Genomic DNA, 17,500 nt, shown 5'->3' with positions numbered 1-17,500 from the left:
GAGGAGGAGGAGGAGAAGGAGGAAGAGGAGGAGGAGGAGGAGGAGGAGGAGGAGGAGGAGGAGGGAAGCGAAACCTCGAGGCACGGCAGCGTAGACAGATAAAAACACCTGTAGACGGTGTTGACCCTCCACACACACACACACACACACACACACACACACACACACAACACATACAACACACACACACACACACACACAACACACACACATACACACACACACGGAGATAAGGCGAAGATGGAGTGTAGTGAGACGACAAAGGACCCGCCCGTCTACTGGCTAACTGGTCAGAGGTAGAGTCAAGGAGGAGGAAGAGGAGGAGGAGGATGAGGGAGGCTGGTCGACAGACCTACGTGGGTTGGGCGGGATTATAGATGGGGTAGTTAAAGGCGGGTGGTTGAAGTGTCACAAAGTCTAACCACCATCTAAGGATGTGACATCAGTATGAACTAAGTCGTTCTCATACACACACACACACACACACACGGGCCCGCATGGGTTCGAATCCTAGGCGCGGCAGGCGGCCCACACCCAACCCAGGGTTGGTCGATAGATGGGTACCTGGCTCAGGCTGAGGTGTGTGTGTGTGTGTGTGTGTGTGTGTGTGTGTGTGTGTGTGTGTGTGTGTACACACATGGGGTAAAGACATGGTATATATATATATATATATATATATATATATATATATATATATATATATATATATAGGGGAGAAAGAATACTTCTCATGTATTCCCTGCGTGTCGTAGAAGGCGACTAAAAGGGAAGGGAGCGGGGGGCTGGAAATCCTCCCCTCTCGTTTTTAATTTTCCAAAAGAAGGAACAGAGAAGGGGGCCAAGTGAGGATATTCCCTCAAAGGCTCAGTACTCTGTTCTTAACGCTACCACGCTAATGCGGGAAATAGCGAATAGTATAAAAAAAAAAATATATATATAAAATTCATACAATTCTTTTTTTTCTTACATTTACAACCTCACATCTAAGTCATGATACACTCACTTACTCCTCCTCCTCCACTGAAAACCTGCGAGACACTGTACATTTCTCTCTCGTATCATCCTTATCTCTCTACATCACCACAGTCTAGACGCTAAGTAGTGTGTGGCCCACCCCAAAAAAAGAAAAAAGAAAAAAATATATGGCCTCACTCGGACGATCCTACACATATCGTGAAGTTAAATCTATTAAGTCAGTCCCCCCCAACCCCATTTTTTTTCTGATCCCCCCACCCACCACCCCGTTTTCTCTAAGGTTCTATATTTTGTGTGGACAATTAACTTTACCATACACATAACTCGGCCGGGTTAAACACAACCCACCCCCTCCCTCCTCCTCGCTAACTTACGAAGACGATCAATATAAATAACTGGTGGCATGTACCATCAAACAAACCCTTTCCAGCGATAAATGATTTAGCAAGGCCACTCCCCACGCTACCGGACTCTCGAGGTGATACATGCCCGCCATTCCAGCATGAGTTAATGCAATACGCTAACAAAGACCATAATTATCGAAGACGCTAAATAAAAAAAACAAAAACAAAAACATATAAATAATAAGGGAATCATAATTTACAGGAAGACTGTAACATGGACCCTCCACCATTGTGGTATTTTGGTTAATTTAGTTACCTGATCGCGATGCGTTCACGGGCCGCCCAGGGTCGAGTGTATGGGTTCGAGTCCTAGTGGCGGCGATTGGACCACCACAGCCAGCCCAAGCTGTTCATCCTCCCCTACGTGGTTTGGTCGATAAAATGGGTACGTGGCTTAGGATTTTAATGACCCGGACCTTCACAACGAACATTTAAGAAAAAAAAAACTGAATTTCGTCCCAATGGAAATGAAAAGAGGACACAACAAGAATAGAAAACGAGATATGTTACAGTAGGTGTGGTGAGGTGAGGTGAGGTGTGGTGTGGTGTGGTGTGGTGAGGTGTGGTGAGGTGAGGTGTGGTGAGGTGAGGTGAGGTGAGGTACGCCAGGCGTACAGATATATGGCTACGCCTGGCGTAGATATATGGCTACGCCTGGCGTAGATATATGGCTACGCCTGGCGTACAGTTGGTATAGCAGAATACTTCGAGGGGGTGGGGAGGGGGGGGCGTACTTGGCGTACCCCATGACCAGTGCTTTTAAAAAGCACAAAATATGTCGTGTTTGGTCCCTGGAGAGCGAGGGCAAAGTCGTACTCTCAAGGGTCGTACCGTCGTGCTCAAATGGTCGTACCGTCGTGCTCAAAGCGTCGTACCGTCGTGTTCAGAGGGTCGTACCTTCGTGCTCAAGGGTCGTACCTTCGTACATATGGGTCGTACCGTCGTACATATGGGTCGTACCGTCGTGTTTAAGGGTCGTAACCGTCGTGTTCAAATGGGCCGAAGCCAAAAACCACTGACTGAACAAATGAACGCCGAGAGAGAGAGAGAGAGAGAGAGAGAGAGAGAGAGAGAGAGAGAGAGAAACAAACACCTGTTCTTCCATAACACGACGAACACTTGCACGTTCTCTCGTCATCCCTCCCCACACACACACACACACACACACACACACATACACACGCACACACACACACACACACACACACACACACATACACACACACACACACACACACACACACACACACACACACACACACACACATACACACACACACACACACACACATACACACACACACACACACACAACATTAAAATAGTGACCCCTTTTATTCCCTCCTCCTCCTCCTCCTCCTCCTCCTCTTCGTCGGAGGATAGAAAACGAGAGTGGCCAGCACCTCCCACAGTCGCTCTCCGTCTACCAGGATTCAATAACACTGTACATCCCCCCCACGAGATGAGACGCACGACGAATATGCATATATATATATATATGTATATATGTATATATGTATATGTATATATATATTTATATATATATACATTTCCATCAACGCAAACTGGTTCTTTTCCCTCGCACACGTGGCTTATCCCCTAGGCGGCTAACGCCAGGTGTGTGTGTGTGTGTGTGTGTGTGTGTGTGTGTGTGTGTGTGTGTGTGTGTGTGTGTGTGTGTGTGTGTGTGTGACACACGACAGTATACCAGGAGGGGAAGGAGGGGGGGGGGTGGGTGGTGGTCGAGGGTATACCTTGGTGATGGTATACCTGCTGTGTGACCCGGACTCATGGGTATACCCGGTATATCCTTTGCCGTGGCAATGGGTATACCAAGTGTATACTCAAGTGGTGGGTATGGGGGGGCGCTTGGGTTTACCCTTAGGGCTTCGGCCTTGTCTCTGGGGGGGGGGAGGGCAACCCTTTCAATCACAGGGTCATCTCTCCGGGGGTAGGGCCCACAGGGTCATCTCTCCGGGGGGTAGGGCCCACAGGGTCATCTCTCCCGGGGGTAGGGCTCACAGGGTCATCTCTCCGAGGGTAGGGACCACAGGGTCATCTCTCCGGGGGGTAGGGACCACAGGATCATCTCTCCGGGGGGAGGGCCCACAGGGTCATCTATCTGGGGGTAGGGCCCACAGGGTCATCTCCCCGGGGGTAGGGTCCACAGGGTCATCTATCCGGGGGTAGAGCCCACAGGGTCATCTCTCTGGGGGCAGAGCCCACAGGGCCATCTCCGGGGGGTTGAGCCCACAGGGTCATCTCTCTGGGGAGGGATAGGGCCCACAGGGTCATCTCTCTGGGGGGGTAGGGTCCACAGGGTCATCTCCGGGGGTAGGGGGGGAAGGACACCCTGACGTGTGGATCAGTGGGGGGGGGGCGTTGTGCAACACGTGTTCCACGGGGTCCACCGGCTTTGTTACGGGGTCATCCGCCCTCAAGAGTGCACCACGGGGTCGCCCGCATCAACACGAGCACCACGGGGTCACCTACAGCAACGCGCACCACGGCGTCACCTGCTTACACCACGGGGCCGGCCACCTGCATCAACGCGCAACACGGAGTCATCTATCTGCCTCAACATACACCACGGGGTCACCTGCCTCAACATACACCACGGGGTCACCTGCCTCAACATACACCACGGAGTTACCTGCCTCAACATACACCACGGGTCACCTGCCTCAGCTTACGCCACGGGGTCACCTGCCTCACCTTTCGCCACGGGGTCACCTGCCTCAGCTTACGCCACGGGGTCAAGGGTGCGTGCGTTCTGTTGTCTGCTGAAATAATAGCGGGGTGGCGACGGGAATGGATGAAGGCAGCAAGTATGAATTATGTACATGTGTGTATGTATGTATATGTCTGTGTACGTACATGTATGTATACGTTGAAGTGTATAGGTATGTATATGTGCATTTGTGGGCGTTTATGTATATGCATGTGTACGTGGGTGGGTTGGGCCATTCCTTCGTCTGCTTCTTTGCGCTACCTCGCTAACGTGAGAGACAGCGACTAATTATAATATATATATATATATATATATATATATATATATATATATATATATATATATATATATATATATATTGCAATCAACCTTACCAAACCACACACACACACACACAGACACACAAACACACACACACAGACACACACACACACACAGACACACACACACACACACAGACACACACACACACAGACACACACACACACACACACACACCCGAGTGCCACACGCGAGTCTGTTCCATCGTGTCTCGTACTCCACAAAATGAAGGAAATCCGATGTTCTGTGTGTGTGTGTGTGTGTGTGTGAAGAAAAGAAAACTATACGCAAATAACAAGAAAATAAATAAAGAAAAAAAAACTAACGCAAAAAACACCATACGCGGTTGTCACAACCAGACGTTGGTGCGTCTATGAAGGAACTCTCACGTGAAAATGACTGAACGACCATGCAAATGAGGTGATTTGAATATTGCAAATGCTGGAGGGGGTGGAGAGGGGCGGAGGGGGGTGTGCTGGGTCTGCCTGGCCTGGGACATTACGTGGAATATTACCAGTCGGGGCTAATCCCTGGGGGATTCTAAGGGTAGTTCATATATATATATGTATATATATATATATATATATATATATATATACATATATATATATATATATATATATATATATATATATATATATATATATATATATAGCGCTGGGTCGTAACGAACCCGAATGGACCCTACCCCAAACCCACTGTGTAAACAAGGCTAACGACCGAATTGCACCCCCACCCACTCCCTCCCCCCCCCCCAGTGAACGAGGTGGTTAGTGGATCTAGGATCCGGGCCCAAAGTGGTCGGTTTCTGGCTCTCGCAAAAAGAAGCCTTCCACACCTCCACCACCAACAGCGGCGGCGGGGAGCCAGGATAACACTGCTGGTAGACGATTATGTCCTCATCATTTCGCCTCCATCGGCTCTCTCTCTCTCTCTCTCTCTCTCTCTCTCTCTCTCTCTCTGGGGAAGGGGGAGGGGGAGGGGGGTTGTCGTCGCGCCGTATGTGTCACGCCCCCCCCAACCCTTCCTGACCTCCCCTCCCCCCCTCTCCGGTGGACGCATCTTGAACGCATATTCTCGTTCTCCTGCCGGAGGAGACGGTACGCGCCTGGGGCGACGACGATACGCCCGGGCCAGAGAGTGCGTAACGGAGGGGTAGGTGGGCGGGGGATGGGGGGTGGAGGGGGTGAATGAAGGATGGGGAGTGGGGGAGCGGGAGGGGTGGGGGAAGGGACATCCGGTGGTGCGTCCCGGGACGCGTGGCTCGGGACTGGAATGCGTCAGACGGTTCCTGGGGCTTGTGGGCGTGACCAGAGACCTTCTTGATCGGGATGGGACATCTAGCACTGTCTGAACATAAGGGATATATATATATATATATACATATATATAAGGGATATATATATATATATATATATATATATATATATATATATATATATATATATACAGGGATTTGGAAAGGGAGCTGTGGTTTCGGTGCATTACACATGACAGCTAAGACTGAGTGTGAACGAATGTGGCCTTTTTTTTTTTTTTTTTTTTTTTTTTTTTTTTTTTTTTTGTCTGTCTTCCTGGCGCTACATCGCTGAAGCGGGTGGGGTGGGTGGGTTAGCAATGCTGTTTTCCTGTGGGGTGAGGTAGCGCCAGGAATGGATGAAGGCAAGCAAGTATGGGGATGGGGGAGAAAGAATACTTCCCCACGCATTCCCTGCGTGTCGTAGAAGGCGACTAAAAGGGAAGGGAGCGGGGGGGGGCTGGAAATCCTCCCCTCTTGTTTTTTTTTACTTTTCCAAAAGAAGGAACAGAGAAGGGGGCCAGGTGAGGATATTCCCTCAAAGGTCCAGTCCTCTGTTCTTAACGCTACCTCGCTAATGCGGGAAATGACGAATAGTTTGAAAGATATATATATATATATACTTTCAAATCATGACTGCTACTTCATCATGCCTCATCTCGTCCTAGTCTAGCGTTGCCGGGAGGCGCAATGTGCTCGCTCATGCACCACACACACACACACACACACACACACACACACACACATAGCATGAGAGGCTCAGGCCCTTTGGCTTGGAGCGCGCACTTCCCAGCTGCCAACCAACTCCGTCTCCGTCTTTGCTGGACGGGAGGCGATAGGGGAGAATTCACCCCCTTCCTCCCCCTCTGCAAGATAATTACCCCCTGCAACATGACGGCAGGGAGGGAGGGTAAAAACTTGCAGATGGGGAGGGGTTTTGGGGGGAGGAGAGGAGGCGGCACATCCTGCACACGTGCAAACCCGTGGCCGGCGCGCGTGTGGCCGCCAGCCATCCCTCCTCCTCCTCCTCCTCCTCCCACAACACGTCTGCCCTACCCTCTCTTCCCCTCCCTTACCCAAGACCCTTACCCTAACTGTACAGCCCTACCTTAATCTCTGGCCCTAGATCTAACCCCCTCACCCCACCTACCTTCTACCAGTCCTCATGTCTACCCTCGCCTTATACCGGCCTTGCCCTCATCCCAGACATCACTCATACCCTGCCTCATTCTTCCCCTCGCCTCACACTCCTGCATGCTTTACCTAAGCCCATCACAGACTAGCCCCTACCCATCCCATGCCCTACCCAAGCCCCAGCCCTAACCATCGGAGCCCTACCCTAGACCTACCCAAGCCCACACCACAGCTGCCCTACCCTAGACTTACCTAAACACCTCCCCCCTAAAAACCCTAAGCATGACCTATCCTTACCCCAGCCTCGCCCTACCCTCCCCTTCCCCTAACCTTGCCCTCCCTTACCCGTAACCTTACCCTCCCTTACCCTAACCTTACCCTCCCTTACCGTAACCTTGCCCTCCCTTACCCTAACCTTACACTCCCTTACCCTAACCTTTCCCTCCCTTATCTTAACCTTTCCCTCCCTTACCCTAACCTTTCCCTCCCTTACCCTAACCTTTCCCTCCCTTACCCTAACCTTGCCCTCCCTTACCCTAACCCTGCATACACGACGCCACGGGGCCTCAAAGTGTCAACAACCTTGGGGGTAAATATAACAAAACCCGGATATAGAAATGTAGGAATGTTTTGTGAGCTAGGAATAGCTCAGGGCGAAGAATTACCCAGGGCTGTAGGTAATCAATAAAACCCTCGTCACAGAGGTAGCGCGACCCTTACCTGCAAATAACAGACCAAACACGTTCACGTCCCCTCACAGAAATAGACACACACACACACACACACACACACACACAGTACATTTAACAACTAGCGCCTTAATAACATCCTGCTCCGACCACTTCACTTGCTTATTGGATACTCATAACCTCTATCTATCTGTCAATAGATGTGTCTATCGAGTCTACGTCTATCTATCTAGCTATGACCCCATTCCCAACCCAATGGGTCGCATCAAGTACATGTGCCCTGTATAATATCACACAAACACACAGACACACACACACACACACACACACACACAGATGGGGCCCATAAACACACACACACACACACACACACACACACACACACACGCACACACAACCCCGGACCCAATGTTTAAAGTAAGCCTTCGCACTTGTTACAAAAAAAGTGCTTTGCACTTTTACACTTTACACACCACACGTTGCTCCAAGTGTCTGCCATCCAGACGACTTTATAGATAGAATCAGAGATCCACAAATACTTTACTCAGAGAACACACACACACACACACACACACACACACACACACACACACACACACACACACACTTCTAGGAGATCCAACAAAGATACATCGAAAATGGTCACTACTTTCGACTATTTCATCAGTGGAATCAAACACCACTGCGGTGAACTGCCGACAGATACGGTCAAACACACGACAATCGCTACATATATATATATATACTTTTTTCACTTCTTCCAGAACATTTAAATACCATTGTCTCTTCCTTTTTCCTCGTTCCTAATCCTCTCTTTATGCCAATTAAGCCCCGGTCTTAATGTGGGCTTTGGTTCTGTGACAGAAGCCTTCAACGTAGGATAAAAAAAAAAGATCCATTTTTTTTTTTCAATGTTAGTCTAACACAAGCCCGGGCTGTGGGGCTTGTAGGCTGCTGGACTGGGTCGTCGGTCGACCAGGCTGTTGGAGAAGCCGGAGGAGCCCCTCAGGCCCACACCCCCACAGCCTCTCCTCCTCCTTCCCCCACAGCCATGGCTGGTCTGGTTACACTTGGTAGGTACTTGTCCACTGCATAGGTGTCTTGACCTCTCTCCACCGTGCATCCCAGGCTGTTTCTGATGGCGGATGGCAAGGTGGTGAAGAGTCTTGGGGTCTCCCCTCCAAGGATGTTTCAGTTGTTCTTTTCTTTTCGTACATATATAACACCTTTTTGGATTTCTGGGTTGTTATTTCACGAAGTCTTCCATGCCTGTCGTGCCAGTAAGATGTTATCTCTTCTCTGGATTTTAAGATGTCATCTCCAATGGAGGCAGTGGAGATGTAGGCATGGTTCACAACCACGAGTTGTGATCTACTTATTCGAGAAGTTGTGCATCCATCTCCCAATGGTTCAATTCATTTCCATATTTCGCATTTCATGTGCTATCATAACACCAAGGTCACGTTTTGGCATGGTTCAAACCACGGGTTGTGATCTACTTATTCGAGAAGTTGTGCATCCATCTCCCAATGGTTCAATTCATTTCCATATTTCGCATTTCATGTGCTATTATAACACCAAGGTCACGTTTTGTCAAAATGCTTTTCCGAAGTCTGTGAAAAAGCGCGTCAAGTTCTGTTTGGTTTGTTTTCCAGAGCTGGTCGAGGCCAGAGGTTAGCCGAGGTCAAAGGTTACCCGAGGTCAAAGTCGGTCAAGGCCAGAGACGACCGAGTTCGCAGGTATACGATGGGAGAACCTTTGACCTGACCCCCTTAAAGAGGTCTTTACCATCGTACTCACCAGGGCTCCGTCTGGTCCAGCACGACCCTACAGCTAGCTCTCTCTCTCTCTCTCTCTCTCTCTCTCTCTCTCTCTCTCTCTCTCTCTCTCTCACACACACACACGGCTTTAACACGGGTCGAGGTCGCTCCGCTCCCCACAGGCAAACGGGGCGTTAAATATGGAGCGTCCTGCGTCAGGACGGACGGGAGGAGGAGGAGGGAGAGCGGGCGGGGTAAACACTGGGTCAGGCAGGAGAGCACCGGTCTGACGCCGTCGCTGGGCCAGGAGGACGACCGTCAAACTCGATGACTTCCCCACACATACACACACACACACACACACTTATGTACGAGACGGTTGAACACACTAATTAATAATTGCGTTATCACCAGAATCACTTCGTTAACCACATTGGTCGAAGCCTTTACCCGAGAAGAATATAAGAATAGAAATAAGAAAAGAAGAGAAGAAGAAGAAGGAGAAGGGAAGAAAGGAGAAGAAGAAGAAGAAAGAAGAAGAAGAAGAAGAAGAAGAAAGGGAGTAAGAAGAAGGGGAAGAAGAAGAAGAAAGAAGAAGAAAGGGAGTAAGAAGAAAAAGAAGAAGGAGAAGAAAAAAGAAGAAGAAGATGAAGAAGAAGAAGAAAGGGGAGAAAGAAGAAGAAGAAGAAGAAGAAGAAGAAGAAGAAGAAAGGGAGAAAGAAAGAGAAGAAGAAGAAGAAGAAAAAAGGGAAGGAAGCAGAAGATGACATTTCCCCTGAAGAACACGACCACTCTTGACGCAGGCGTTATGATGACTGTATGTGTGTGTGTGTGTGTGTGTGTGTGTGTGTGTGTGTGTGTGTGTGTGTGTTACCGGACTCCGCCTACATGAAGTCCGAAACCCCCCACTGAAAAGTCACTCTGGCTAGAATGCGTCACCGTCAATGGACGGAAAGGAGCACACTGGGTACGAGGCCGTGGTGGCTTCTTCGCATCTAACGCTGCCTCGCTGAGTCGATAGAAGCAACTGGATGTTAAGATAATAAAAGAAAAAAAATATATATATATATATACGGTTAAACAGGCATATATGACGGCCGAGGAGTGGCACAAGGGTACGAGATGAATGCCTGAACGGTGAACGCTTCTGGAGTGGGGAAAAAAAAAACAGGGACTACGGTTGTAGCGTCGTATGCTCATCCACTGAAAAACCATGGGTTTGAATCCCTTTCCACGTGAGAGAACAGAGGACTGAGGAGTGTCCCTGGCGTTCAGCACGGGTGGCAAGTGGTGTCAAAAGGTCATCTACGGCGAGGGAGAATGTCAAGCGCGCATCTTCAACCCGTAAGAACTCTGGAGGAGGCGCAGACGACGCCACTGGCAACTGCCACAGGAGGATGAGGAGGAGGAGGAGGAGGAGGAGGTCCCTCACACGGTATAGTAAGGTACTCGTCTTTCCATTCGTACAGCTGGCGATGATGATGACCAAACTTCACCCTCCACACTTGTCGCCACTGGTCGCCCGCCACAACACCGCGCACGCATCTCTCTTGATCGTGTGAGGAAGCAAATAGGGGAATCATCCCATTTCCACCCACTGATCATGGTGATGGGAGGGGGAGGAGAGATGGTTTCTTTCTTCAGCACTCTTATTACCCCCTTCACCCAGGACGAACACACGAACGGCATCCACCCACTGATCATGGTGATGGGGGAGGAGGAGAGATGGTTTCTTCAGCACTCTATTACCCCCTTCACCCATGACAAGCGGACGGACGGACGGACGGACGGACGGGCGTACGGACGGACGGGCGTACGGACGGACGGACGGACGGGCGTACGGACGGACGGACGGAGGTGCAGGTGCTACACAACATGCCCGACGCAGCGCTGGGTGAACCAATGAGTGCGGGCGGCATTCACCATCGCCAAGAGCAGCAGCTACCGAGCGTCGGGTCGGTCCGACACCGAGAAGAAGGGACCTTCCAAGGGCAACTAGGCGTTACAGGGAGGGAGGAAAAGGGGCAACGCCCAACGTGTGTGTCTCACGCAAAGAAAAAAAAAATCAACACTGGGCGCGGGGATAAAGAAAATAGATAACTGTACATAGAGACAATAACTGAATTAAATAAAGAGATGGATAAGTCTTACGTGCGATCGGTGGTTGTGTGGTAGGGCATCGCCGGGCGACTGGGTCCCGCTGGAGGATGTGGTAAGGCGCCTTCCCAGGGCCCATCGAGACCTCACATCTTCGTCAGTATATACACACACACACACAAACACGGCGCACCAGCGAACACCTGACGCTGGGGGTCCTCTTCAGGAGGAGGGAACCACGCGCCACGCACCTCCACCGGGGCAGGGAGAGGGCGAACACCACACACATACACACACACACACACACGCACACGCCTCCTTCAGCAACACAGCCCCACGAGATCGCCGGAGGGGCGTGTGTGTGGTGGTGGTGGTGAGGAGGAGGAGGAGGAGGAGGAGGTCGAAGAGACAAGACGAGGAGGCCCTTCCGACACGAGGCCCTTAATCGAACTTTACCCCTTCCTCTCTCTCTCTCTTTCTCTCTCTCCTGACGGGGTCGACGGCGGAGGGTTCACTACACGCCACCAAGACCTCGCCACCAAGAACTGAGGGGCGGGCGCAGTCGTCTCCTCCTTCCTCCGAGGAGCTGCGGACCTAAGAGGGGGAACAGGTTTTATATTTATTCCCTGTACGTTTATTTTCACGCCGTGGCAGCCGTTCCAAGAGCAGCCTCCACCTCCTCCGCCGCCGCTCGGCGAGTTTACCTTGGGTGTGGCACACCCAACCAAACGTCCTCCCTACACGCGCATGTAAACCCATCTCCTGTCCTCCTATACAGGAGGTCTATCCTCGCCGCTGCAACAACTGTAAACCATCGCCTGTCTTATCCGCTCCTATACATCTCTTCCTCGTCTAACTACCAATGGTTTACCCCCGTGTATACTATACCAACAAATGTAAACCAGCACCTGTCTAATCCGCTCCTTTACATCTCTTCCTCGTCTAACTACCAATGGTTTACCCCCGTGTATACTATACCAACAAATGTAAACCAGCACCTGTCTTATTCGCATCCATACATCTCTTTCTCGTCTAACTACCAATGGTTTACACCCATGTATACTATACCAACAAAACACACGACCACTGCCCCACAATGATCACAGCCAACGGTGCGATGTGATTTGGAGAAAGGGAACGTTCACGACAAACGTTGGGCAAAAGAGGAGAACGTTTCAGACAAACGTTGGCCGACACTGGCCTCACTCAGAGACTCACAAGAGGCGTGAGGAGAAAACACAACCATCAGATGTTGTCAATTCCAAGACTTTGAACGACCCTAAACACGGCCAAGACAATTACTTTCGTGATGTTAATCATCAGTGGAAAAATATACTCACGATCCACGGGGGAAATGAAACACAATAAGATCCCAAGTGCACTTTCGTGTAATAATCACATCATCAGGGGAGATATTACACGAAAGTGCACTTGGGAACTTACCGTGTTTCATTTCCCCGTGGACTCATGGGGATATACTTGATCACACGCTAGATTGTGATTCTTTCCAATATATATATATATATATATATATATATATATATATATATATATATATATATATATATATATATATATATATACTGAAGCATTTCTAGAACAAAAATCTTCATCTCAAATACATTAGAGAGAAACGTTCCTTCTCAGCCACTTTAATACGATAAAAAATGTGTTTTCCAATCAGCACTTCGTATGATGTTTCCATGTCTGTTTAATCGCTACACACGACATGGTTGTTCTTCAGAGTCGTTGTCCCGCTTCCTTGAAATGCACGAGGAGGATGGCTGGCTGGCTGGCTGGGGAGGAGCGCCTTTCGCTTTCGTACTATCTTGTCTCCATGTATACAAAGCAAGAGGTTAGGATACCATATTGGTGTCTGGCACATAGCCTCTTAATAGACCATCAGGTCTTGTGTTATCTGTCGTCCTTCCCATGTACTGTCCTCCAGCAGATAACCTGGTCATAGACCATCAGGTCTTGTGTTATCTGTCCTTCCCATGTACTGTCCTCCAGCAGATAACCTGGTCATACGCCATCAGGTCTTGTGTTATCTGTCCTTCCCATGTACTGTCCTCCAGCAGATAACCTGGTCATAGACCATCAGGTCTTGTGTTATCTGTCCTTCCCATGTACTGTCCTCCAGCAGACAACCTGGTCATAGACCATCAGGTCTTGTGTTATCTGTCCTTCCCATGTCCTGTCCTCCAGCAGATAACCTGGTCATAGACCATCAGGTCTTGTGTTATCTGTCGTCCTTCCCATGTACTGTCCTCCAGCAGATAACCTGGTCATAGACCATCAGGTCTTGTGTTATCTGTCCTTTTTCCCTGTTTCTGTTCCCCCACAGATAAAACCGGTCATAGGGCCATCAGGTTTTGTGTTATCTTGTTTTTTCCCTTCCCCAAAAATTGGTTAACCTGGGGTTTTTTTCCCGTATTTTCCCGCTCCCTCCATGGTTTTGTTTTTTCCCTTCCCGACGATGGTTAAGGTAAGCCACTTTTGTTTTTTCCCTTTCCCTTTTCCCTCCCAGGCACCCTTTCCCAAGTTCCAAAAAACCGGCGGCCATGGGGACCCCAACCCCAATAATTATAAAATTTTTTATTTTTTTAAAAATAATTAAAATAATTTTAATTAAATAAATTTTTTTTAATAAATTTTTTAATTTAATAATTTAAATTATTTAAACCCCCAAAAAATAATAAAAAAAAAAAAAAATAATTAAAAATTAAAAATATAATAATAAAAATTAAAAATAATTAAAAATAATAATAATAATAAAAAAAAAAAAAAAAATTAAAAATAATAATATTAATAATAATAATTTAAAAAAATAAAATTTAAAAATAAAAATTAATAATAATAATTAATAATAATAAAACAACAAAAAACAACAAAAAAAAAAAAAAAAAATAATAAAAATAAAACAAAAAAAATTTTAAAAAATAATAATAAAAAAAAAAAAATAAAAAATAAAATTTAAAAATAATAATAATTAATTTAAAAATAAAAATAAAAAACAACAACAACAACAAAAAAATAATAATAATTAATAATAATAATAATAAAAACAACAACAACAAAAAACAATAATTTAAAAATAATTTAAAACAAAAACAACAAAAAAAAAAAATAATAATAATAATTAATAATAATTTAAAAACGGGGGACGATAACTTGACGATAACGGAACAAGGACCATAAGCAATGTAATAATAACCATGAGCAATACATAATACTGACAGACGTACGGACATAACTATGGCCAGCAATTACACTGTCATTCAGAGATAACACATGATAACAAAGAGATAAATTACTACAACACTGAGAGATAACTTACAACACTGTAACTTGCAACAATATAACTTACTTCAACACAACTTACAACAATAATATAAGTTAATATAACACTTGAGAACTTTATAACTTACAATCACACTAAGAGATAACTAGCTACTACAACACAGAGATAACTTGCGATAACACTTAAAATGATAACTTGCAGTAAGACCCATTTTTCAATAACACAGGGCATCATAATGAAACATGACGTACAATAACAGCGACGTAAATTTAAAAAAAAATAACTCCCACACATAACTTACAATAACACTGAGAGAAATAACTTACGATAATGAAATAACTTTGAAATAACAATGACACCGATCGATAACACACGACACTAAAATAACTCTAAAACAACACATAGACGAACTATACAATATGAGTATTATGCACGACCCTGGCAGACCCATCAGACGACACACACAGACCCATCAGAAGACACACACACGGACCCATTAGATGACACACGCAGACCCATCATAAGACACACACAGACCCATCAGAAGACACACACACAGACCCATCAGAAGACACACACACAGACCCATCAGAAGACACACACACAGACCCATCAGAAGACACACACAGACCCATCAGAAGACACACACACAGACCCATCAGAAGACACACACACGGACCCATCAGAAGACACACACACAGACCCATCAGAAGACACAAAAACAGACCCATCAGAAGACACACACACAGACCCATCAGAAGACACACACAGACCCCTCAGAAGACACACACACGGACCCATCAGAAGACACACACACAGACCCATCAGAAGACACACCCAGTGTACCTCCTTCAGAATGCGCTACACTGACGATATAACCAGACACAAATCAGTATGATTTGACCCCCTGACCTCAGGTCATACTGCGTATAACCAAACACAAATCAGTATACTATGACCCCTGACCCCAGGTCATACTGCGTATAACCAGACACAAATCAGTATACTCTGACCCCCTGACCCCAGGTCATACTGCGTATAACCAAACACAAATCAGTATACTATGACCCCCTGACCCCAGGTCATACTGCGTATAACCACACACAAATCAGTATACTCTGACCCCCTGACCCCAGGTCATACTGCGTATAACCAGACACAAATCAGTATACTCTGACCCCCTGACCCCAGGTCATACTACGTATAACCAGACACAAATCAGTATACTCTGACCCCCTGACCCCAGGTCATACTGCGTATAACCAAACACAAATCAGTATACTCTGACCCCCTGACCCCAGGTCATACTGCGTATAACCAGACACAAATCAGTAAACTCTGACCCCCTGACCCCAGGTCATACTGCGTATAACCAAACACAAATCAGTATACTATGACCCCCTGACCCTAGGTCATACTGTAGGTGCGCCAGTGGGTATAACACGAGTATAACAAGTGTCCACACTGATATAACCCGAGATCATACTGCTTGACATTCACAGTTTGAGTGGTTATAGAACCAATGAGAATAAATAAAATAATTCAGGGTTAGTAAATGGGTTTGGTGTGTGTGTGTGTGTGTGTGTGTGTGTGTGTGTGTGTGTGTGTGTGTCTGTGTGTGCGACAGTCACCCCCCAGGCTGTGTGCGTGTACGACGGGTCAAATAGCGACGTTGTGTGGTCGTCCGGACTACAGGTCGTTTCTGCGTTACGACTCTAACGGTCGAATTGGGGGGGGAAAAAGGAGTGTGTGTGTGTGTGTGTGTGTGTGTGTGTGTGTGTGTGTGTGTGTGTGTGTGTGTGTGTGTGTGTGGTGTTGGAGGAGAGGCGGAAGGAAAGGAGGTGGAGGAGAGGAGATTTGTGGGGGGGGTGTGATGCTGGTTTCCCATTGGACCTTACGTTCGCAGGTAATGGGGAGGGAGGGAATGGAGAGAGATGGGGGTTATGGTGGTGGGGGAGTGTGTGTGTGTGGGGTGGGAGTGTGGGTGTGGGGTGTGGGGTGTGGGTGATCAAAAGCGATCAGCCCCCCAAAAACTCCAACACCAGGAGCCACTGACCTACCCGACCGTGTGTGTGTGTGTGTGTGTGTGTGTGTGTGTGTGTGTGTGTGTGTGTGTGTGTGTCTGTGTACCCTGGGGGCTAAATCCTCACCTTTCCCACGTATATTTAGAATTATCATCGCTACCCCCCCCCCCCACCTACCTACCAACCCCCACCCCCCCACCCAAAATGACCTTCTCAAATTAGCCGCGGCGGCGGCGGCGGCGGCGGCGATGGCGGTGGGGGCGGCGGCGGGGGCACCACACCACAGGGGCCCCCGCGAGAGAGAGAGCGCCCCCGCCCCGCCCCGGCCTCCTCTCCCCGGGCCTAAACTTGCATCCTGGGGTGCGGCTCTCTCTCTCTCTCTCTCTCTCTCTCTCTCTCTCTCTCTCTCTCTCTCTCTCTCTCTCTCTCTCTCCTCAACACAATGTCGCCACGTCGCCAGACAGCCTAGCAACGGATGAGGGGGGATGAGGGGATGATGTGAGGGGAGTGGGGTGAGGGGAGGAGCCCCTACTGCAGAGAAGGGCGTCCTAAGAGCTTTAAGGAAGAGGTGGGTTGGGGAGGGGAAGTGGGGAAGGGGGAGGGAGGTGGTGGGGGGGGATGAGGGAGAGGGGGGAAGGGGGAGGGAGGTGGTGGGGGATGAGGGAGAGGAAGGTGGTGGGGGATGAGGGAGATGGGGGAAAGGGGGAGGGAGGTGGTGGGGAGGAAGGCTGGGAGGCAGTCATGTGCATGACCCACTGTGGGGA

General features: G+C 48.2%; 1 protein-coding gene across 6 annotated transcripts in view; it reads right to left on the bottom strand.

Annotated features, from left to right (window-relative positions):
• The window catches only part of Mef2 (myocyte enhancer factor 2), a 1,047,678-nt gene that overhangs the window by 363,417 nt on the left and 666,761 nt on the right, over nucleotides 1–17,500 (bottom strand). For 3 of the 6 annotated variants that reach the window (XM_071663612.1, XM_071663620.1, XM_071663624.1), the window contains exon 1: nucleotides 11,463–11,986. The exons of the other annotated variants lie outside the window; for them this stretch is intronic. The gene's annotated coding sequence lies outside the window, so the exon portion shown is untranslated. Of the gene's footprint in view, nucleotides 1–11,462; nucleotides 11,987–17,500 lie in introns of those variants that run through there. 6 annotated transcript variants of the gene reach the window in all.

This window comes from Panulirus ornatus, chromosome 7 (genome assembly GCF_036320965.1).
Source record: "Panulirus ornatus isolate Po-2019 chromosome 7, ASM3632096v1, whole genome shotgun sequence".
Classification (NCBI taxonomy): domain Eukaryota; kingdom Metazoa; phylum Arthropoda; class Malacostraca; order Decapoda; family Palinuridae; genus Panulirus; species Panulirus ornatus.
This window is presented reverse-complemented; position numbering and strand designations above follow the sequence as displayed.